The 24,632-nt window shown below is 42.5% G+C and overlaps 1 long non-coding RNA gene across 1 annotated transcript; it reads left to right on the top strand.

Moving 5' to 3' along the window:
* The first annotated feature begins 20,265 nt into the window (after nt 1-20,265).
* Nucleotides 20,266-22,333, top strand: LOC130386373 (uncharacterized). The gene is made up of 3 exons (XR_008896117.1): nt 20,266-20,995; nt 21,209-21,868; nt 22,053-22,333. It is a non-coding gene; the product is annotated as an uncharacterized LOC130386373 (long non-coding RNA).
* The last annotated feature ends 2,299 nt before the right edge of the window (nt 22,334-24,632 follow it).

Here is a 24,632-nt window from a genome sequence, read left to right as displayed (position 1 = left end):
AACTTGATACATTGCTGTTTAGGAGATGTGAAAAAATGCATTTCACCCCTTCATTAGCATCTACCATGTACTTTTCGGCTTTTTGTGTTAGACTCCTCCAGCAAAGAAATCTTTTAACTATTTGCTCTGGAACATGTGTTGTCCCATTGAAGTACTGTAACAAAGTGCCATTAAATGATTCAAAGGAAAAGGTTGATGTGGCCCACAAAGGGCCCCAGTTCCTAACACTTGCCTCAAGGTGTGTCAGAAGATGGACATTAAATGTCATATTTGAGGCACCATATAACTTCTCAAACTGCAGTGAGAACTTCTTGAGAGCTCTTTCAGCTACTTCAATATCACAGCGTTTCACCTTTTCTCCCAAAAGAATGTGCATTGCGAACACAAACAGAAAAAGGTGGTTCCAGAACTTCTTTAGTAAGACCTCATTCAGTAAAGGCAGGGCATAGAATAACAGGAATGACCTCCACTCTGACGCTTTCCAATATTTTCTGTCTGCCACAGATCGTGGTACTCTTGTTATCTCAACAGGGGGTTGAATTGGAATGAGCTCTTTGTCAATGCGGTCTGATTTTGCTCCTCCACTCTTTTTTATGATTTCTTGAGTCAAACCACAGTTTTGCTAATTGTCTTGTCACACCAAGGCAGACACAATGCTGATACTCTGGAACAAATCCATTTATCATTTGAAACTTTGAAAGTTTCATTAATGGTGAAGGTCCTTTTACTCCCATTACAGGACTGTCTGGTGTTGCAGCCATTGCGTGATCAAAATGCTTAGCTTCAGTTCTAAGATGTGGTTTTGGGCCTTTGTTTGTGTAAGGACCACCACCAACATGGTAACAAAAATCACATCCATAAAAGCCATTAAACTGTTTGGTGTTTCTTAGAAGTGGGCGAGCAACTGAATCTGAACTGCATATCAGAGCATACACTTTGGAGACATGTTGTACATTTGCTGAGTCCTTCCATTTAATGCCATTTTGTTCTAAAATTTGCAGTTCATTAACAAATGGCTTCAAAAATGTTAAGAAGTTTGGCTTCTTCTCGCCAAACCAGAGACAAGGAAGACAGATATTTGCCTTGCGTTCTTTAGGTTCGAGTTCTATAACCTGGCACTGATTTGATACTTTGAACTCCTGAAAACTGGAATTCCATCACAGTTCCAAATTAAGGTTATGTCATCCTCACCTAATTCACCTGATTCTTTGAGTTTCTGGTACTCTTCTCCACACTGTATATCTGAAATGACATCTGCACATTGCCAGTCTTTTTTTAAACCTTGGTTTTGTTCAAGCAATGTTTTGATTTGTGAAGCCAAACTAAGCACTAGAAAGAAACACCCACTTTTGAGACAGCTCTCTGAATCAGTTACTGCATTACAAGCACCACACATTAGTTCACTGGTATTATTTACCCCTAAGTAGTTTTCACATGCTGGACAGTAAAAATGGGGGACATAATTTCCATATTGTCCATAAGCTTTGTGAAAAAGGTATGTGGTTACTGGTACCATTCCAGGGAAATGTTCATTGATAATCTTCAGTAGATGTGCCACACCTGTCACATTGTGCCTTAGTACATAAGACATCAGTAAGATTAAACTTTGTCCCTTTGTCAGTGGAGCTCCAGGATACGCTGGATCATCTCCATCCAACAAAAATGTCTCTGCCTGTGAAGACATAAAAAAAGAAAAGATAGAAAACTGTTACACTCATCTGCATTAAAAGAGATTGCTTACAGATTTACAGAGAAAACATACTGTATAATACATGTTAATAACCTGTTGGTTTGGTGTCTCTTGCTGATCAGGTGGAGTAGCAGGCACATTGCATCCTGGTTGCCTCTCTAACATGTCCTGGCAAAATATAAATGGAAGCATAAATATTTTCATTTTAATTTATTTTATAGTTTTGACATATAAAACAATACTAGTGCTCCAAAAGATAAGTGGTAACTACTACAAGTCATCTGGTAGTTTTTACATTCAGAAAATTTACCAAGTTGCCTTCTGGGGTTGTTAGCAGAGAGTTATGCAAATGGAATACACACTAGCTTCATATAAAACTGATGTGATTTCAGGGGAAAGGATGAATGTAGTGCCTATATTCAGTCAATATACAAAATGTGTAGCTCCTTGCCCAAACCTAGAAAACAAATGAACTCTATTAACAAATCAGAAACAAGAATACTGAAAAGCACTAATCCTTGGGTGGATGTAAGACAGGGCATCTGTTTCTATCAAGACAATGAGTTCAAACATTAAGCCAAAACTGCATAATAATGCTTAATAAAAAACAAAATTGTTGTATTGGCGGAATAAAACATCAGATTTAAGTCACATTAACAGGGATGCAAACACATGTATGGCAAAAAAAGAGAGCTACCCGAAGTCGGAAAAAATATGACGGCATGATATCCTATTATCATGAGAAGGCCTATGCTATATGCTATATGCCTAGAAAGATAAAAAATATATTAGTTACTCAGTTAAAGTGCCTTTTTAAACTAAGTTATTAATTCTAATTTATTTTCACACACACACACCTCTGCATTGGATATGCGATCACAGGTACAGGTACTGGCAGTATAGGCCTGGCACTGTCCCTGATCTTATCTGCTGCTTAGGGGGTTTCGGAGAAGCTGTGCAACACTTTGTGTAGTTATTGTTGTTGTCACTTTCCTACGATGAATGTCTGCCTTACAGTGTGCATACAGGGCATGTACACCCCTGCTGGCATAATTCATTTCTTTAATGCAGTGTGTGGATTTAGCACATCCTTTTTTCTCAATTTTTTTGAAAAAGTCAGACAGTGGAAAGTTATGCTTCACTGTATTCACCTCAGTTGTGGCTTCTAATTTTAGCCATGACCACTTCCAACTGCACTTGCACCCTGCGTCCTGCTGCACAATAAGTGCATCCTTCTCCGATATTTCCCACCACTATCCTCGGGCCGGGTCAGGCCGGGCCCTTGATCGAGCGTTTTTATTTTTATTTTTATCATTGGTTTATTGGCCTAATCTGAGGAGAAATCTATGCCATAAACAGAAATATTATAGGCCTTTATTACACAGGTCTTCTCAATGCCGTGGAACGCTCCGTTCACTTTGGTAGCTAGTCCGGTGACTTGTTAACCCCAGTGTCTTCTGTTGCTAAGCGACGACACCGTCTTTGCGGACAATTTATTATTGCTCTGCTGATCAACACTAGGAATAATAATAATAATACATTTAATTTAGAGGCGCCTTTCAAGGCACCCAAATGATGAATGAATGCTGGCAACGAATAAATTGTAAAAAGGCGCACCATGTAAAGTTATTTTTTTAGTTTTGGCAAGTAGCCGTGTTATAAGCGGGATCATGTATAGAACGTCGCCAGTCATTTTCGAAAATAAGACCCGTCAGGGCGAAGCAAGACGCCTTCGCTGCGCGTCGGTGTACTGTTCGCCCTGTCGGGGCTTATTTTCCCGATAATGACCGGCGTTCCATACATTATCCCTTACATATACATTTAGCTGAGTAGGCCTAGTAACAAATGTGTACAAAGTTACATATGTGTTAAAATAAATGTCGGGTTGAAATCGGGCTAGGGCTCATAATTACAGTTAATGTGTCGGGTCGGGCCGGGCCGGGCTCGGACAGAACGTGCACGGGCTCGGGGTCGGGCTTGATTTTCTGAGCCCGATCTAAGCTCTACCGTGTGCATGCGCATCCAATATTTCGACGCGACGGCAAGGGCTGTGATTGGTCCCCTAACAAAATCATTTCCGGAATCACTTTTCTTTACTTCGAAGGCAGGTCTCAGTCAGTCAGATTACGGAATATTGACACCTGCACGCGCGCACTGATCGACGCACCCCCCCCCCCCCCCCAAAAAAAATTTCTTCGGATCTGCACGAACCACACAGGTCCCCAAAATGTATGATAAAAAAGCGCGCCGTTTGCATGTCTGATTAAGCAAATTAAGCCACATTTGCATTATATGTGCAGTGAAGATCGAACAGATGGATAATATCCAGGAAAATGGTGACTACAGCTTCACATACTGAAGAACTGTATTAATTAAGGGAAGGTATATGTCACAGCCATCAAGTGCCAATGTAGGCTATAAGTCAGCCACCTGTTAGAAACTTTGTTAGCCTCATGTGGAACTACTAATTTGCTTGAATTACAATGTAAATTAACATTAACATGAATGAATAATGCAATCATACATTGAAATAGTTATATGTAGTTATAATTCTGTGACCAAATGAGACCTTGCTGGTGTTCACTTTCAATACATGTTTATTATCGGTAGCCTATAATAAAAATATAATTTTGCACAAAGTTTGGCCTACATCGTCTGAAAGATGAGTTATTCATATAATTTCATGACCCAGAGTGGGGTCAAATTCAATTTTCTTTTCTGTACACCTTTAAGACGTCGGTTTAAAAAATAAAAACTACTCTATTCACATTTTCTGTATTGATTAGAGGGGTTGTTTTTAGCATAAAAATGAAACTAGTAACTTGTATCTATAGTACCTGTGCTTCTGGTCCGATTTACATATCTTGTTGATCCCCACAAAATTGAAAAGTGCAGTGTGAGTAGGTGGAGGGTGGCAATTCTAGCACTGGGTGGGTCTTTCTGGAGACTCCCTCTCCGGCAGGCTGCATATAATGAAGATATAATACATGGAAATTCTCAAGTGAAGTATTAATGACAATAATACATGTTTGTGTCTCATTTTAAGGAAATACCCTGTAGGTGTAGGGTCTACTACAATCATTATTTTCATCACGTTTAATTTAATTTAAATGACAATTATACAGAAACTATATATAGTATAACATAGCAATTAATTTCAGCAATTTCAATTGCTGGTATTTTAATACCTCTGATGAATCTCTGTTGGGTCTGTCCTGAAGCAGGTGCTCTCTTATTGGACTGACAAGATGCTTTCCTCTCAAACATTCTTAAGATGACTGACCGCTTGGTCCTTCTGCAACAAGGCCCTCATCGGGAACATTCTGATCATGAGAAAGCACATAGATTTATTTAAAGGTTTACAATGTAGAATTACCAGAACAACCACAGAATGCCAGACCTTTGCTAGGCAAAACGGGTCGTTTCTAGGCACTCCGTTCTGATCAGAGGACAGCAGAGGAGGAGAACTATGCAGGATATTTCATTTTTACCTTCATTAACAGCATAATAAATTACTTTTAGCTTGTTTGAGGAAGAGTGGAGGCTCTCTGCCAACAACCTCAACCTTTAACTATCATACTGTAAACATTTAGGGTATGATAAACATTACAAATACAATTATGGATAAATAAATGCTTTAGAGGAAAGTAATATGTATTTTGTGAACCCCTTAATTTTATTTCAGAATGGAAGCATAAAACATAGTAATCATCATACATAGTAATTTTACCTGTTTGTTAGTTGTGGGATTGTCTCCTGGATATTCCTCAAGAGAATATGTTCGTTCACCGTTATTTGAAAGTGGAATCTGGGGAGTGCAGTTGCAATGTCAACTTGCATGTAACACTATCTGCAATTCATATTATTGCGAACGAAAAAAATGGTCTACCTCTTTCACGACCTCTCTATTGTTAGTTGTACAGGATGCCCTGAGTTTCTTGTAAGTTTGAGTTTCTTATTTCTTGTAATTCCCTCTGCAGTTTAAAGTATTCTGCAATGAACAAGAAGGTCCTTGCGTTTAAAATTAAGACTTATTCTATAATCACTGCTGTTGTTGATAATAAAGTAAATGTGAAAGGTCAAATACCTCTTTCTCGTTTGCTAGCCGTCTGTATTTGGTTGCCTTTGAAGGTTGGCTCGACTCATTCAGCAGATATTCTTTGTAATGTCTTTTGGGTGCCATGTCTGCGGGTGGTTTTACAGTTTTTCTCTAAGCCCGGTAAAATACATCCATGGCGATGACGTTTTATCCAGGACACTGCGCGCGCCCTCTGCACTTTGCCGCACTTTACCTTATTATTGATACGTGCGCATGCGTGCGCACGTATTCGTGGCGCTATGCTGCCGCTGATTGGTTACCCCCGAATGCAACCTGCTTGAATGTAGATGTGAGGGAACCGTTGTCGCAGTTGAGTTACAATGGCGCAGTTCAAGTTCGGGATGTTTTATTTTAAGGACAACACAATTCACGTCGAAAGTACTGACATTGTGGCACCTCAGTACAGACAGAAGCTCGTTCAGGTATTAAAACGGCTGGACCTCTACAGTGAAGACTGATGGATACGAGTGTGCTGGGGCACCAGGAAAGCACCTACAAACAATGTGGCCGCAAAACTGCTCTTACTCAGAGGTTTGTATTGCTCGTGCATGGTGTGAAATATCTTTTGAATAGATATTCCATTTCTACTAATGACTAAGATAATAGGCAAACTTATCATTCACAAGCTGCATTAGCTAACTAGCTAGCTAGCTGTTAGCGGCAGGCGGCAGCTAATGCTAGTGTAAATGGTGCTAATTTAGTGCAACTTCAGATGAGATTTTGTGTGAACATTTGTGAGCGTGCTGTGTGGAGAATGTTTAGCACAATTGCCCACTGTAAAGAAAATAACAAGCAAAAAAATTTACACATTTCTTATGTTAGCACTTGCCGGCCACGGGGATATCCCTATGTTCCCCGGGTCCTAAGTTCCCCGGGTTCTATGTTCCCCGCTCGGGGAACATATAACCCTTTAAAAAAAAAAAAAAAAAGTCCTATGTTCCCCGTTTTTCCCAAAAAGGGTCCTATGTTCCCCTGTAGCCATACATGCCGGGGAGCATAGGACCCTTTTTGGGAAAAGCGGGGAACATAGGACCCTTTTTTAAAAAAGGGTCCTATGTTCCCCAGTCTCATACAAAGAGGGGAACATAGGACCCGGGGAACATAGGACTCTGGGAACATAGCACCCGGGGAACATAGACACGCTCCCCCAGCCACCACGGTTAGTGATGATTTGATAAAGAATTTGCCAGTGGCTCATGCTAATGATTGTTAATGTTGACCTTGTGTAATTTAATTTTTGTGTAACTATGTTTATAAAAAGACAGAGTAACTTGTTGTGTACAATATTAGATTGACTGTGGTGCATTTCACGAGACGTACAAAATATCTAAAATATTGAGCAAAAGAGGGTAAAAACATGGTTTTGATAGTTTGTTTGATGTATGGTTGTGGTTACAGACAACTACAAGGAGTTGATGGGGAAAAAAGAAGCCTTCCTCAAGGATGAGGACATCTGGCACATGGCAGTTGCAAGGAGAAGGACCACACCTTGTACCACAACACAGGATGGAAGCAAACCAAAGGTTATTTTTGTTGCTTGTGTTGGTAGTTTCTTTAGAAAACACACTTTAATTAATGCTGCAATACCACTAATTTTATAGATAGTTCTGACGGCATTCAAATTTGTCTATAACAAAGCCGATAGCAATGTTGCCAACTATTTTCAGTGGGAAGTAGCTAAATCCTGCAGGAAAAGTCCTGGATCTCAATAGATAACGTCACGTGCTAATTTGCATGTATATGATGGCATGACTTTATTACATATATACAAAATAAAAAACATATTTTAAATTAAGTTAAACTAAACTGACTGACCAGCGTTTATTTCAAGAGGCTCCTCAATGTGCATCCAATTCTGCCTCTAATATTAAAAAACTGTTTATACAGGCTGTTGCATCGACTGTAACTGAAGTATCATGAACAGAGAGATGATCATGCACTGGGATAAATTCACTATTGTTAACTCTGTCTATTTTGACAAAACAAAATCAAACTCAAATAGTAAAGTTCAATCATTTAGAATAAAAACGATGGGGATCAGTGATTTGTCTTTAGGCATGCACATTCACAGTTCATCCACGTCTGTGTGGCTGCTGATTGGTCCACTGAATGTGTTGCTGCTGCTCTGTCCCACCCACTGAACAGTCCACCCAGAGAGCTACATTAACACTCATTCACTGAGAAATACTGGCGACTCCCTTCAAGAAAAGTTCTGTCCAAAAAGTCGCTAGATATGACGCGAGTCGCTTTAAAAAAAAAATCGCTGAAGGGTTCTGAAAAGTAGCTAAATCTAGCGACAAAGTCACTAAGTTGGCAACACTGGTCGATACTACTGCAAAAACATCCTCATCATCCTGATAACATGAAAATATAATATATCAATTATTTAGTAAAAGTCACAATATGTTGCTAACGCACATAGATTTTGATATACTGAGCAGTAATGAAGCTAACTGCTGTGTTTAAATGTACAAAGCAGTGGTTGCAGTGACAAGACAGTTTGCAGCTTCATCACTTGTCACTACATGTTTATTAATGACCTGTTGCTGCACTAGCACTTACCGCAGCGATTGTTTTTTCCTTTTGCCCTCCCTCCTCTCTTTGCATTTCACATCAAATTAGAACACCTGTAGGTTCAAAATGCTGCTCCATTTCGTGTCATACTTACCAAAGTCTTGATTCCCTATTTGTAGGTTGGTTATGCTTTTAATATCTTGTTCTCATCTTGTTTATGAAAAATTATATGAAGTGAATGTCACCCACTGAATAATTTTTAATTGTAACACATGAAATCGTTAATGAATTGATGACACTGTAATACTATGATGTTTTTTAGTTGAAATGTTTTTCTAAAAAAATCTCTTCACCAGAAAGCATCTATGGTTGGTTCATATTTTGTTGTCATGTAATACATTCTTTCCTTTCGGTACAGAAAAAAAGAATTACTGCAACTTCCAGTCTCACTTCAGATGAAGATGAAACACAGATTGACCCATCACAAGTTCTTCAAACAAATGTAAGTATTTACGGGAATAAGGGAATATTGTGGGATGATAAGACATATTTTTCATTATAAGTGGCTGTAGGTTTGACAGCAGTGCAGTTGCAGAAGTGGATGGTGGCACTCCAGCTGTTTTAGTTTTTCAAATACTGACTGTTTAGTAAGTACAAAAACTACTACAACACGTGAAAAATAGTATGATATGAAAAGATAAAATTGTGAGTAGTGAGTACTGTTCCTCTGGTGAAATATGGTCTGACAATACCTTAATAAACTGTACAGTAGGTGATAGATTCTACAAACATCTACAAAGATGGATACTTTCCCCTCTCTTGCCTTTGCAGTTTAACATTTTATTTTTTCTGCCCTTTGTTTAAGAAGCCGAAGATGACAAAGGCTGCAAGAGACAGAGCCCTTTCCCAAATGTTAAGCTTGCTGGTAGTTCTACCATGAGGATTCAAATCACGCGCGGCTGGCCGCCAATCACCAGCTACCAATCACCTGCCTACACCTGCTCTATAAAGAGTAGTCTAACATATGCAGGGACGCAGGAAGTCATATGAAGTGGGGGGTGCTGTATGTAATCGGATGACGAAAAAAAAAAAAAACGCGGCATTGCCTGAGTTCAAGTGTTGTAGTTGCGTCTGTTGTCCACTAGAGGGGGTGCGGCAGCACCCAGAGCACCCCACTTCCTGCGTCCCTGAACATATGTCTTTGCAGCTCAGGTCTTCGTTCAACGCATGAGCTGCTTTACTGTGCTTTCGATTTTCGCTTCGCTAAATCTCGTCGCCCAGTACCATGTAGTTTAATATATACCCAGAGGCCGTAATGTCGGATTCCGATGGGGACGCTTTTCCTCCATCTCCTGCCGTATCGCGTAGGAGTTCGTGAATCCAATTAAGATCGGCTTCTTGGGCGTCTTGGCCAACCAAAAAACTGCTGGAACTCCTGACCCAAGAAGGCGTCCCAGTGGAAGTCGGCTTGTCTCGGGCGGATGCCCTGCAGCTTGCCGACACAGCGCTGGGGGAATATCTCCACGCTCCACTCTCTCCAACGTTCACTCCGGATGCCGCCGCCGCTGGCTCCGCTGCTGCGACGACTACAAAACCCGGCAAAAAGCGCGCTGGTTGGCCTACTACCTCCGGCCCGGGCAAGCGAGCGCGGAAAGCCGGTAATTTCGGTCCACGGGATCCTCATCACCACCCCCAACAAGTCCCCGACGCGGACCTTCGCCAGGTTCTACACACCCTCGCCGAGTCGGTGCAAAGCCTCGGCGCCAGGATGGATGCTGTCGAAACACCAGGCCGCATTCCCGGACGGGTCCAGGCCCACAACCCGCCGTCGTTCATCGCCACAGCGCCTTTTTCTTTCCAGCAACCATCCGGCTCGGCTCCCTCCACCTCCACAGGCTATGCACCTGGCACGTGCTCGGGTACCACGGCTACTGCAGCCCCCACGGTAGCCCCTTTCGCGTATTCTCTCGCTACTGCTCTACCAGTCCAGCTCCAGGGTAGGAGCTTTATTACGCCCGCCGCGGCTACGGTCTCTCAGACCACAAAAAATAATATACTCCAGGGCAGAGACGTTAATCTCTCGGCCTTACTGTTACCCTCCCCCGCCATAGAGCGTCAATGGGTTGATTGCGGTGACTTGTCCGTTCTTTTGAAAACGTCAGATCCTAGAATTACGCGCAATCTCTCTTTTGGTGAGTTCGTCATTACATTCGGGATTTACAGAGACATTATGTGCCAAGTTTATCCGGATAGGAGGGCAGAACTTGACGCTTACCTCGCTATTATCGCCGACCTCAACCAACGCTACGGCGGAACGTTATTCTATGAATATCATAAAGCATTTTCTGCCAAGTCGGCCCAATGGATCGCCATGCTTAACGTGAGGATTGATTGGTCCACTACGGACACCGAGCTTCTGCTCCACCACTTCGGTGGCCATCAGTCAATTTCCTGTGCAATCTGCAGTTCCCACGGGCACACAACGGTGCTATGTCCCAAGACCGCTACTACTGCCCCCGTCTATGCCTCTAAAACGCCACTCGTCCATAGTGACATTAACGTAAGACAACCGTGCGATCGTCTCGGACGGGCTATCGTTTCTTTCAATGGGAGGCCCATCTGTAATAATTTTAATGAATCTGCCTGTTCTTACCATCAATGTAAATTCTCCCACATCTGCAGCTTTTGCAGGGACCCGCACCCGAAATCCACCTGCCCCCGCCGCCAAAGGCCGGCAATTCAAGGGAGGGGCCATCCCTCCAAGAGATTTTAAAATCTCACCCATCTACCCAAATTAACATTGCTTCTCTTTCATCATTCCTCTCATCGCACCCCGACTCCGGTTTCGTAGACCATCTCATCACGGGCCTTTCACAAGGGTTCCGGGTGGGAGTCCTTTCTCCATTGTCCACTAAATATGTGGCAAAATCTCCAGTCAGCTCTGGCAGAACCAGAAATAGTGTCTGCTCTTCTGGCTAAAGAGCTTCTCAAAAATTATGTTATCGGCCCATTTAGTTCTCCCCCCTTTTCTTTCTTTAGAATAAATTCTCTCGGCGTCGCTACCCGGAGATATTCAGGGAAAAAACGTCTTATTTTTGACATGTCTTCTCCTCACTCTGACTCTATCGCTAGCGTTAACGAATGTATCCCACCAGAACCATTCTCGTTGTACTATGCCACTATCGACCACGCCATCGCGTTGATAAAAATCGCAGGCCAGGGAGCCTGGCTCGCTAAAGCCGACATTACAGATGCTTTTAAAATAATGCCCATTCATCGGTCCGATTGGCCGTTGTTCGGTGTGAAATGGCAGTCTAAATTCTATTTCGCAGTTAGACTAACATTCGGGTGTAGGAGCAGCCCCCACCTCTTCAATTTAGTATCTGAGGCTCTATGCTGGATTATGCTAAACATATGTAGGTTGCCATTCGTTCTACATCTGCTGGACGATTTTTTGCTTATTGACTTTCCATCCAACCAAACCAGCGTCCTGGATACTCTAAAGAGAGTGTTCAGCGAGATCGGAGTTCCCTTAACTGAAGAGAAAACAGAGGGGCCAGTTACCGCAATCGAATTTCTAGGGATTCGCTTAGACTCGGATAGGATGCAAGCATCCCTCCCGGACGAGAAACTACAGAGGATCAGATCGTTTCTCGATGCGTTTATAACGTCTGCTGGAGTCACTAAACGTGAAATGCTCTCACTCCTAGGCCACCTCAATTTCGCTATGCGTATTATACCACAAGGGCGCTCGTTCATCTCTCGCCTCCTAGATCTGGCACATTCGACCCCAAAACTGAACGACGTGATACACCTCAACGAAGGCTGCAGGTCCGATCTCAAATTCTGGTCGTTCCTCATCGCTAACTGGAACGGAATTTCCTTCTTCTATAACGACACGCCTGAATCATCTGATTCTCTCGAACTATTCACCGATGCGGCCCCCTCGGTCGGGTTTGGGGGTTTCTTCCAAGGGCAATGGTTCGCTGGGAGATGGCCGGTCGAATTCCGCACATTCGCCCTCGGGTCAGAGTCGTCTGCGTTGTTCAAGCTCTACCCTATTGTGGCAGCTAGCGTTCTGTGGGGCCAAGCATGGCGGCGTAAACGTATCACCATGTTTTGCGATAACGAAGCAGTGGTGGCTATCATTAATAAAAAGCGATCTGCATGCCCCACTATCATGTCCATGCTCAGACGTCTCACATGGCAGTCCGTCACTCTCAATTTCATCATTAATGCTGAGCATATACCTGGTCACCATAATAGTCTTGCTGATTCTCTCTCTCGTTTCCGTTTCCAGGAATTCAGACGTCTATATCCCGCAGCGAATACGGACCCAATAATCAGCCCACCCTTCCACGAACTCCGGCTGGATTAGGCAATAGGCTAAATTCGCTGCTAGACTCCGCGAGTGTTTTTATGGCAAAAGCTCTAGCGCCATCTACCCTCAAAGCTTATAGCTACGCGTGGTCCCTGTTTAATTTATTTAGCATTTCCATGCACGTTTCAGTTCTTCCAGTGTCGGTACCTATCGTCTGCGCTTTTATCGTGCACTGCTTCGAATCTCATAGACATAAATTGTCTACGATTCGGGGGAATATAGCTGGTATTCAATTTTATGCTAGATGCCAAGATCCTGGCTCTCCTAGTCTATTTTCGGCTCCCGCAATCCGTCTCTTATTGAAGGGCATGTATAAATCGGTGCCAAAAGTACCAGACAAACGCTCTCCTATCACACTCGATATATTGAACAGATTAGTGTGCGCTCTTAGAGCTGGGAAATTCCATCCTTATTTAACACATTACTTGAGACAGTGTTTCTCACAGCATTCTACGGGTTTATGCGTCCAGGGGAATATACGTCTCCTATTCAGACTTTTTCCCCTACACGGGGCCTGGCTTTTGCTGATGTCACCTTCTCTGGAAGGCATTTTTCCATCTTCTTAAAACGGTCCAAAAGCGATAGCCTAGGGGCAGGTGCTACTATTATCATCTCAAGAATCAACAACTCTCTCTGCCCTTACGCTTCCATGCTCCTTTACCTCAAGCTCCGGCAACGCATGCCTCCCGAATCACCTCTGTTTATTTTGCGGCCGGCCAATGACTAAAGAGTGGTTCAGAGTCCATCTCGCAAAGGTGGTAGAAGGGTGCGGCCTACCATCTCCCCTCTACACTGGCCACTCCTTCCGGATTGGAGCGGCAACTACAGCCGCTGAACAAGGGTTGCCGGACGCGTCTATCAAACGGCTGGGAAGGTGGTCTTCCACAGCCTACGAATCCTACATCCGGTCGAATTCAAGGTTCTTCCATCAAGCGCACACGATGCTCTCTAACGTCGGTCAAGAAGGTTTAACACGTTTTCAACTGTAGCTGTTTCTGGCGGCCTGTTTCCATTCCAGGGTTAGTCTAGTCTTAGTGTCAAGCTGTCATTTTAGTCTATTCGTTTTAGTTACGTCTATATTCTTTCTAGTGTTATCGAAATATATTGCACTATGTATTTAATTACAGTTATTGTCACATGCCCAGCATGCACGTTGCGTCCCGTTTCATTTTTCTCACTATTTTCGTTGCTAAAAGCAACACTATTTGCAACTACTGGTGGTGGTGGTGGTTATCAGGTACTAAATTCATAAAGCAAAATTCGGTTTCATAACTCAGGTTAACCTGCAGCAACCCCGGCGAGTGTGACCACGTCGGTGGATCATCTAGAAAACACTCTTGAGTTTGCTGTCACGTCAGTGGCGTACATAGGAAAAATAAAACTCAAGGTTGCAGCGGCAACCCCGGTGAGTGCGTTGGCCACGTCGGTGGTAACAACTCGGGCACTCGTGAGTATGACCACGTCGGTGGCACATTATCTAATATTCATGGTTTGACTGCAGTAACCCCGGTGAGTGCGTTGCTCACGTCGGTGGGAACAACTCAAGCACTGGTGAGTTCGTTGCGCACGTCGGTGAGGTACAACACAGAACTCTACGTTCGTTGCAGCAACCCCGGTGAGTGCGTTGCCCACGTCGGTGGGAACAACTCAAGCACTCGTGAGTTTGTTGCGCACGTCGGTGCGGTACAACACAGAACTCCACGTTCGCTGCAGCAACCCTGGTAGTGCGTTGACCACGTCGGTAGGCACAACTCAGGCACATGCCAATTTAATTACCACGTCGGTGGCATAATATCAAACACTCGAGTGCAGGGCACTCAGAGTTCATTGAACACGTCGGTGTTCAACACGGAAGTACACAATATTTGCTGCAGCAACACCGGTGAGTGCGTGACCACGTCGGTGGCACAGCAAGGGCACTCGTGAGTTCGTTGACCACGTCGGTGTTCAACATGGAAGTTCACAATATTTGCTGCAGCAACACCGGTGAGTGCGTGACCACGTCGGTGGCACATCAAGGGCACTCGTGAGTTCGTTGATCACATCGGTGGTTCAACGCGAAAGCACTCAGGTCACGCAGCGACCCCGGAGAGTGAATCGACCACGGCAGTTGGTACAGCACGAAAGCACTCGTGGCTTGTTGCGTAACAGCTGCAGAGTGCTCTAAATATTTATTGATCTCGCTGAGGTATTTTAAGTCAACTGCTTTTACGTGATTCATCGATCTCGCTGACGGTTTTAAGCTTATCGTTTTACGGTATTGTAGTGACGTTTCTCAGATTTTCCTTGTTCCAATTAACATCACTGGTGACTGACTGCAGACTAGATTCTAACAATGCTTGAGTCCAAAAACGATAATGTCCAGAAGTTTGTTGGGTTTGCAAAAAAGGTCTTGTGGTTTATTTTGTACAAAAATCGAAGAAAACTGACTGAGAATACTTAAAACAAACAGAGAGCAGGATGTGGGCCAAGCCATTGTAGAAAAACTTTTGCTGTGTAATCAGCCACACCTGGCATTCTGTCCATTTCCTATTATATGCACACAGGCACTCAAGACCTGTAGAGGTCACCAAAACAACCATTGCACACAAATAATACTAAACTGAATATGGCTCCTACACACCGGCCCCTAATTGTATAGGTGTGTAACAATTACAATTATATCAATCTAAATAAGAAGGAGCTACTATATGCGCCGAAATACATCAAAAATAATAAATTATTTCAAGTTCATTTCAATCTTCTGTCTCCAACAGCAGGCAGATCTTGGTTATAGGCCGCTCAAGAACACTTGTCCTCGTCTGTAGTTTGACAGAGCGAACAAGACCCTTTGAGTCAGCAATGGTTTCCTTTATCCTGGCAAGCAACCAAGAGCCGCGGGGCGCTGTTGAATCCACTATCATCACCACATCTCCAACTTGAAAGTTCCTTCTTACTGCACACCACTTTTGTCTCTCCTGCAGTAAGGGCAGGTACTCTTTCGTCCAGCGCTTCCAAAACAGTTCTGCTATGTATTGGATCTGCTTCCAGCGACATCGAGCATAGAGGTCTGATTTTTGAAAGAGTCTATTCTGATAAGTCGCTCCCACACTCGACCGTGATGAGAGGCAGCAGGGGGGTTGAAACTCCACTTCACTCCATGTTGTAGCAGGGAATCTTGGACTTGGTGTTCATTCAGTGTTAAAAGAGCTTTCTTTAACCCTCCAACCAGATTGGTTCCATTATCCGATCTTAGATGTTCCACTTCAGCATATCCATTATCAATTACGTCTGAAAGGAAATCAGTGTACTCACTTTGAAAGTGTTCATTCTTTTTTAATTTTCTTTTCAGATTCACCAGACGCTGTTCTGCGATCACTTTGTTATTTGGCATTACAGTGTTTTCCTTTCCAAATGGCAAGTCTAGTTGGTAATGGCCATTTTTAAGTACAATTGATTCATTTGCTATTTTCATGAATCGTTTATCTTCTATTGACATCTCTGGCTTGTCATCTGCTGATATCTCTTTGAAATCATGATTGTATTGATTGATTAACATTTCATTAACATCTATGAGAGATATTCTATTCACAGTGGCAGTGGGACAGCTGTCCTTGTCGCTGTTGTCGCTGATACCTAGTGGACCATTAATTACCCAGCCCAACATGGTTTTCACAGCATAGGGTCCCTCTTTAGAGCTATGGATCACTTCCCAGGGCTCCATAGCCTTTGGAACATTGGTCCCAATCAGCAGCTCCACTTCAGCCTCAATAGCTGGAATATGAACTTTATCCATGTGAGGCCATTTTGCCAAGTCCTCCTGTTTTGGAATGTTATTCTTTGTCACCGGTATAGTTTTCTGTGTGAATACTTTTGGCAGGGGGATGAATTTGTCTTGTTCAAGTCCTGAGACTTCTAGTCCTGTTATGATATGTGATGGAACACACTTATCTTGGCCCATGGTTCGAAGTAGAATGCGAGTCCTCTTGCCATTGATGTTGAGTTGTTCCATTAAGCCTTCGGTACAAAATGTGGCAGTACTTCCATTATCAAGGAAGGCATATGTCTCTATGGTCTTGTCACTGGTGTTACTTTTGATTTTGACTGGCACAATATAAAGTCTACATTCATCACTACCGGCCCCAATATGACCACATGCCTGCAGAGAGCTCACCATTTCCTCTGACGACTGCTCTCTTGGTTTGCCATTTTCTTCTCTTGTAATGTGGAGGAGTCCAGGGTGGGTTTTGTCACAAACATTACAGATTAGACGCCTTTTGCAATCTTTACTCATATGTCCTTTCATAAGACAGCCAAAACATATTCCTTTTTCCTTTAAGAAGTCAATTTTGTCTCTATGTGGCTTTTTCTTCAGAGCATAGCATGACTCTAATGTGTGGCCACCTCGGTTGCAAAAGAGACAAAGGCCTTGTGACTGGTTGGGGATTTTGGATGTGAATTTTGGTTCAATGGTGTCAGTATTTGTTGCAAAACTACCTGTTGCTTTTAATTTGAGGGGGGGGGTTACTTTGCTTTTAGCTCTGTCGACGGTTTGATCTTGAATGTTGCCAAACACTGGATCAGTGGATATTCTCACTTGCTTCTCCAGGAATTTGACCAGATCCATTAGTGTTGCTCTACTGCACCGCTTCTCTTGTAGCTCGCATACTATGTTTCTCCATCTTTCCCGCATTTTGTACGGAAGTTTCATGATTATTGCTTTTATATTTGAGCCGATATTAAGTTCTTCCATAAAGTTCATTTCTTCCATGACATTGCAGCAACTTCTGAGGAATAAAGTGAATGTTTGCAGTGCCTTTGGGTCTTCAGACTTGATGTTAGACCATGAGAGCGCCTTGTCAATATAGGCACTGGCAACTTTGTACTAATTACCATAATGTTCATGCAGCAGACCTTTTGCTTTAGGATATCCCCTCTGTTCACTCATAAGTTGGCAGCTTCTCACAAGTTCCTGTGCCGGACCTTTAGTGTACTGTTGGAGGAAATGCAGCCTGTCTCTGTTGTTATCAGTTTTAGACTCAATAGCATGTTCGAATGACAGTATAAAAGACTGGAACTGTAATACGTCCCCATCAAAAATAGCAATGTCCTTTTGGGGCAATAAAGAGAGTTGTTGCTGTCTAACAAGAATACTCGTTATATCATTTTGCCTTTGGAGAATACTGCATACGTTGTCTTTACTTTCACCGTCCTGTGATTGCGTTGTAGTCTGCATACTTTGGGTTTGTCTAGGAGAGGAGAGTACTTGGGTTACAGGGCTCACATTTTGTGTTGGACTTATCTTAAAGTCCCAACCAGCTGTTTGAGTTGAGACGTGAGGTCTACTGAGCAGGATGGGAGGTTGGAATTGAACTCCTTCCTTTGGACGCACACTTGGCATTTCATCAATGGGCTCTTGCACTGTGTGGCTCACAAGAAGGTCCATTCCTTTGGGTCGATACCTGTCAACCATGTCGTCATAATAAGCATTCATACCATCCATTTGAGTTGAGTCCATTTGTTCCCCTGCAGATTTATACACAGTGAGCTTTGCTGTTGTAGCTGCTAATTCTGTATGCAACTCAAGTGTCTCTCTTCGTTTCCGTAATTGTTCCTTTTGCACATTTAATTCTTCCTCCTCTTCCTCCAGAGCATGCTTTTGCTTCAGTGCTTGAATCCTTGTTTGAATAGCTGCCTTTTCAGCTTCAGCTCGGATCCTTGCTGATGATGTGGAGGATGTGGCTGAGCGACTTGATCTACGACTTAACACTGCAGAGATACTGTCCTCAGGTGCCACATTATCAACATTTAGTCCAATATTGTCATGATCAATTTCTCCTTGGATGATGGTATTTTTCCATTTTGTGACAGAGGCCATGAATGCAGTCATATCACCCACTTTTAAAATATACCACTTCTCAGTATCCAATTCGCATTCTTCTTTTGATAATAGAAGTTGGTATGCTTTATGAGTGTTGTTAAACTCTTCCACAAGTTGTCCATACTTTGTCATACTTTCATTAACCTCTTCTTCATTTGTAATGTCTTTCATCAATTCCTTCACAATGTTCATTCGTCTTGTAACTTGGCACAGTTTATACTTTCTGTTTGCAAGTAGTTTGAAAACATTTTCTAATGGGGCCTTTTCCAAAGATCCAAGGTCCCCTTGGACATCATCCTCCAGTTGAGAAGCCATTTTGTCAGCTGACTTCAGATGAGATTTTTCAGCCATATTTAACATATCACATATGTCACTCTTCTCTTTTCACAGGAACAGTACATAATGGCAGTATTGCTGTGTCAGTTTATAATCATGTTCAGTGTAACTCTTACTTTGCCAGCCCACATAGCATCAGGTTAAGAATCAAAGGGTCAAGGTCCTCACTCATTTAACATTCCATTTTGTTTGTTCCAGTCAACTTCATGCATTTCAAAAGGCTCCACTCCAATAGCAGGCTTTCAATCCCGAAGTTACTTCCATGTTTCTGTTATGTTTTCCAATGCACAACTTCCTTTTCCAATTCCACAGTTTAAATGAGCAGGGTAGTCCTTCACTTCAATCCTTTGTTTCACATACCACTCCTTGATGCTACTGGGCCTCATGCTGTTTCATCATGTTGCAGAGAAATCCATTGTTCCTTTGTTGCTGCTTTCTCCATGTCCAGGTTTTCCATTAATCCATTTTAGTAGCAAAAAGTTTTTCTACCTTTGTAGTGACGTTTCTCAGATTTTCCTTGTTCCAATTAACATCACTGGTGACTGACTGCAGACTAGATTCTAACAATGCTTGAGTCCAAAAACGATAATGTCCAGAAGTTTGTTGGGTTTGCAAAAAAGGTCTTGTGGTTTTTTTTGTACAAAAATCGAAGAAAACTGACTGAGAATACTTAAAACAAACAGAGAGCAGGATGTGGGCCAAGCCATTGTAGAAAAACTTTTTCTGTGTAATCAGCCACACCTGGCATTCTGTCCATTTCCTATTATATGCACACAGGCACTCAAGACCTGTAGAGGTCACCAAAACAACCATTGCACACAAATAATACTAAACTGAATATGGCTCCTACAGGTATGTATGATTGACTCTTAATATGTCGTATATTGGGTATGCCTTTTATCTTCCAGAAGCAGTATAGATCCTTGTCCACTTCTTCTACAGCGGGTATGTATGGTCTCATTACCCCCTTTCGCTATTCTATTTTTGGGGCCGGCTCCGCCCCTGCCAGTCCCGGCAGGACATGCCGAGTTATCACCTACTTCCGGCGTAGGCCTACGTCCTCTCTTTTGGGGAAGGCTCCGCCCCTGCTAGTCCTGGCAGGATACGCCAAGTCCGCACGTCATCCTGGATCAGTGACGGGGCGCATGCCAAAGATTCACCATGCAAAATATTCCCATGTCGTTATTTAAATAAATCCAGTTCATACTTATCAGTGATCGAGTCTTTATGGGAGAAATGTTAAGCTTGCTGGTAGTTCGACCATGAGGACTCAAATCACGCGCGGCTGGCCGCCAATCACCAGCTACCAATCACCTGCCTACACCTGCTCTATAAAGAGTAGTCTAACATATGTCTTTGCCGCTCAGGTCTTCGTTCAACGCACCTCCATCCACCTCACCACCACCAGGTCTGCCCCAGTCTACTTGTCCAGGGGAAGGCTCCGCCCCTGCTAGTCCTGGCAGGATACGCCGAGTCCGCACGTCATCCTGGATCAGTGACGGGGCTCATGCCAAAGATTCACCATGCAAAATATTCCCATGTCATTATTTAAATAAATCCTGTTCATACTTATCAGTGATCGAGTCTTTATGGGAGAACTGAAATCCTCGCTGCTGAGAAGAAATCCAACAACCTCCAGCCCCTTGACAAATGAAGACGATACAGACATAGACACCAATGTGGACTTATTTGACCCCCCTCAGGCTTCGGGATCAACTGTAACTATTTACAAAACGCAAGAAATAAAAGTAGAATTAGGGCCCTATTGTTTCCACGATCACAGAATCGTGGACGGAATCGTGGAATTGAGCAATAAAAAAGCAATCTACTTTTTAACACGGAATATCACGGAAAATGACAATTTGACTGAAATGCTGTTATCGTGAGGAAGAGGAATGTAAACCCAGGGGGAATTTTCACAATAATCCGCCTTCGCTTGTAAGAAAATGTAAGAAACACGACACTACACTCCAGGTGAGTCATACTAGCATAGCATTGTTGACATTTTCATTTATGCAGGACCTCTGCAAGGGGAAAGTGAAGAGGAGAGTGTCCTGATGGATCAGCCCAGATCCAGTGTTGGCATGCAACAGGAAGTGATGGATGCTCTGAAAGGTATTCATACAAAGAAGAATTGCTTTTTTTGTTTTTTATGTCAGTAATTGTATCGATAGGAGCCTTGTTCACCGCGGGATAGGGGGAAACGTTTTCACGATTCCCTCACATGTCTTGTACATGTGAAGTGTTGACAATAAAGCTGACTTTGACTTTGACTTTGACTTATCTCTCATATATCTGTGACTTGTGTTTTTTTTTTCCTTAATGCAGAAATACCAGCCTTAGTCAAGTGTGTCAGAGATCTTATTACGACCATGAAGAGAATGCCACCTGTCATGGACACTGACAGTACATGTTCTGGTTCTTCCAGTCCAGCTCCAGAAATTGTATGTTTTGCATTTATACACGTTTTGTAAAAACTGCCTTTTTATTACAGGAATATTTTCATCCAAAATTGTTGTAAACTACTTGACTGTTAGCAGTTTTGTCTCTGTAGTCTCGACCCAGATTTTGCAAGTACTGTATTTGATAGAAACTGTTTTTTCCATTTCAGCATGCAGTTGTTCAGAAATTATGCTTTAATTCATTGAAGACCACTTGCAGAAATTACAACTTAACTAATATTTGGCATTCAATAGTTCGGCTTTGTCTTTTAAGAAATGCATTCCAGCAACGTATTCCTAATACCATTTCTAATAATTGACTAACTCTATTGCCTGGGCACAGATTTCCCTTGGCAACATGGGGGTGCAGGTCAGCAAAACCTGTTTCAGAAGACTAAACCGAACAAGAATGTCCCTGTTCACACAGGACTTAGCTGTGCTCATCTTTGGGCGGGATGTTTTGGCATCCTCGACTCTCACAGGAAAACCAGGGCTTACTGGAACAGCGAAAGAGCAGCTAAATCCGGAAAAGCTGAGTGCCCTTGTTGTTAAGTATTGGATTTTTCCTTATTATAATTTTGTTTTTATGCCGCTACCCTTGCCTTGGCCATAGCCAGAAGCAACATGTTTCAGATTGCCCTCATGTATGTATGCCCCCTTCTTGCTAATGTGATAACTCTGGAAAAGCATGATTTGTAACACCATTTTATTTGTCCTTTTCTATTTTACAGATACAGTTATTGCTGAATTTCCAGGAACAAATGTGTCTGATGTGAGGGCAGTGATTCTGAGAAAATGTAACAATGAGAATTTTGTGAGCAAAAATAAACAGTAATCAGTAAATCAGTAACTGTTTGTAATCGTTTTTGTTTGTTTGTTCTTTGGTGGACATACATTTTGAACCCCTTCAGACCCTGTATCCATTACAATGGACGTCACATGACGGGGGCTTTTTTTTTACTTTTTGCAACGTTTAACACCACTTGAACCCTTAAGTCCATATAAGTGGATGTTTAACAACCAATCAAACGGCAGTATAGCTTTGCTTGTTGACGTATGAAAAAAATCCACCACATGGAAGAGAGGCATGGCAGGGCTTCACCCCACACGTCGAAGTAAGGACCATTTTCAACAGTTATATTCATAGATATTTTATAGAAAATTTCATAGTTTTGATACAATATTGAAAGATGGAATGTATAAATAGAAGTGTAATATCATATGTTTCAGTGTTAGTTTTTACACAGGATTTGTTCAAATATCGCTGTCCATTAGAATGGACATTGGGTCAGAAACCATGTTATTGAACTCAATTTACCAGTATTGATGAATGACCTTATTACTATAAAAACAGTACATCAGAATAAGAGAATGGGTTGATAATCAGTTGAAAATATTCCATATGCAGAATATACAGCGCTTTAAGTCCTTGAACTGATCGACAATGGAAATATCTCTGATATTGACATTTTTGGAAGCGATGAGGAAGATGGAGATGCTAATAGATTTCCAAGAGTTGGTGAGTGTAGAAAGTCAATGAATATCATATTAAAAAATAGTCATGTTTTAGTATAAACATCACATAATATCACATATAAGATTTTAAATAAATAAAATAAATAAATATATAAATACAAATGTTTAGGGCCCTTACATACTCAGGAACAGTATGGTGATGTTTTGCTAATGATTTCAGGGGAAGACAGGGATGAGGCAGAGGTACCATTGGTAGGGGAAGAAGTTGAGATTGAGCGGGTGGAAGGTCAGGATGAGGAAGACGGAGAGAATTATGAGCTTGAGGAGGCAGATAGAAACCTGTTACTTGAGGATGGCCCTTTTGCAAACATCACAAAGAAGAGTGATATTGAGTGGCGTCGCACCCCCTTTACCCCAGTAAACACGACATGGGAAAGTCCTGCTCCTGCTCCTGAACCCCCTGAGCCACTAACACCATATGGCTACTTCAAGCAGTATGTTCCCAGTGAGATGTTCCAGCTGATGACAACAATGACTAACATCTATGCAGAACAAAATGCCGTCAGGGGGTATAAACATGCATACATTTCTGAGATTGAAGCCCTTGTTGGTCTACATTTGGCAACTGGGGCATTGGGTTTGCCAAGAGTGCGAATGTACTGGTCTTCCAGTATCAATATCGGCCTTTTCCGGGATACTCTGTCTCGTAACCGATTTTTCCAGCTTCGCTCCAACCTGCATGTGGTGAACAACAATGAGAGGCCTTCTGAAAACACTGATGTGTTCTACAAGGTCAGACCACTCTATGATTCCATAAGGAAACGCTGTCTAGAGCTGCAAATGGAAGAACAACTCGCAATTGATGAGCAGATTGTGCCTTTCAGGGGGAAACTTTCTGTGCTTCAGTATATCAAAGGGAAGCCAGAACCATGGGGAGTAGGGATGGGAATTGATAAGAATTTCACGATTCCGATTCCGATTATCGATCCGATTCCTTATCGATTCTCTTATCGATTCTCATTGGGTGAGAAAATAAGTATAAATGTGTTTGTTTGCATTACATCTCTTTAATATCTGATCAGAAGTGCTTCTAGTATTAGGAAATTGTACATTTTCAAATCAATTGTTCTAGAAGAAAAAATATATGTTTCGCTTTTTAAGCCCAAATGCCATCATTATGTGCCATACAACTAAAAACACAGACTGAAAACAGCCAAGTAAGAGCTTGTGCCTTTTGGAATTCTAACAGTGCTCATTTGCATTCAACTTGTAACAAAATTAAACTGACATAAACAAAATGAAGCATTGATTAGACAGAGATTTATTAGATGGGCCTACCTAATAAACCGTTGGAACACATAAGACCGGAAACCATAGCAATGCCGGTAAACAAACCCCGAGAAGCCCAATCCCTATGAGAGCTCCCCACGCTACGGCCATCCGGAGGCGACAGAGCTGTTGGCCGTGATATTATATATACAATTATAATATAGTATATAATATATTATATACTATTATATATAGAGCTCCGGGAGTCGCAAACTGCAACAATCACTTTCTCCTCCATTCCGCGGTTCACCCGGACTGCTGCACTGAGTTTGACGGCTGAACACGGATTGGCTGCTACGTTACACATGTCACTCAGTTATCACGCTGTTGAACGCTGATTGGCTGTCATCACGACAAAAACTTGTCATCGGTTTTCTCCCGCGAAAAACTCGCCCTTATACGCGTCTCTACGTTCACTTGGTATGGGATCTTGTCGCCCCGTCGTATTTGGTGTGAACGCACAATGCGATTCTTGCTCGGCGGCGACATGTTTGCTGCGTTCTGAA

This window comes from Gadus chalcogrammus, chromosome 7 (assembly GCF_026213295.1).
Source record: "Gadus chalcogrammus isolate NIFS_2021 chromosome 7, NIFS_Gcha_1.0, whole genome shotgun sequence".
NCBI lineage: Eukaryota > Metazoa > Chordata > Actinopteri > Gadiformes > Gadidae > Gadus > Gadus chalcogrammus.
The sequence above is the reverse complement of the archived record's forward strand: the minus strand, read 5'-3'. Positions and strand labels throughout refer to the sequence as shown.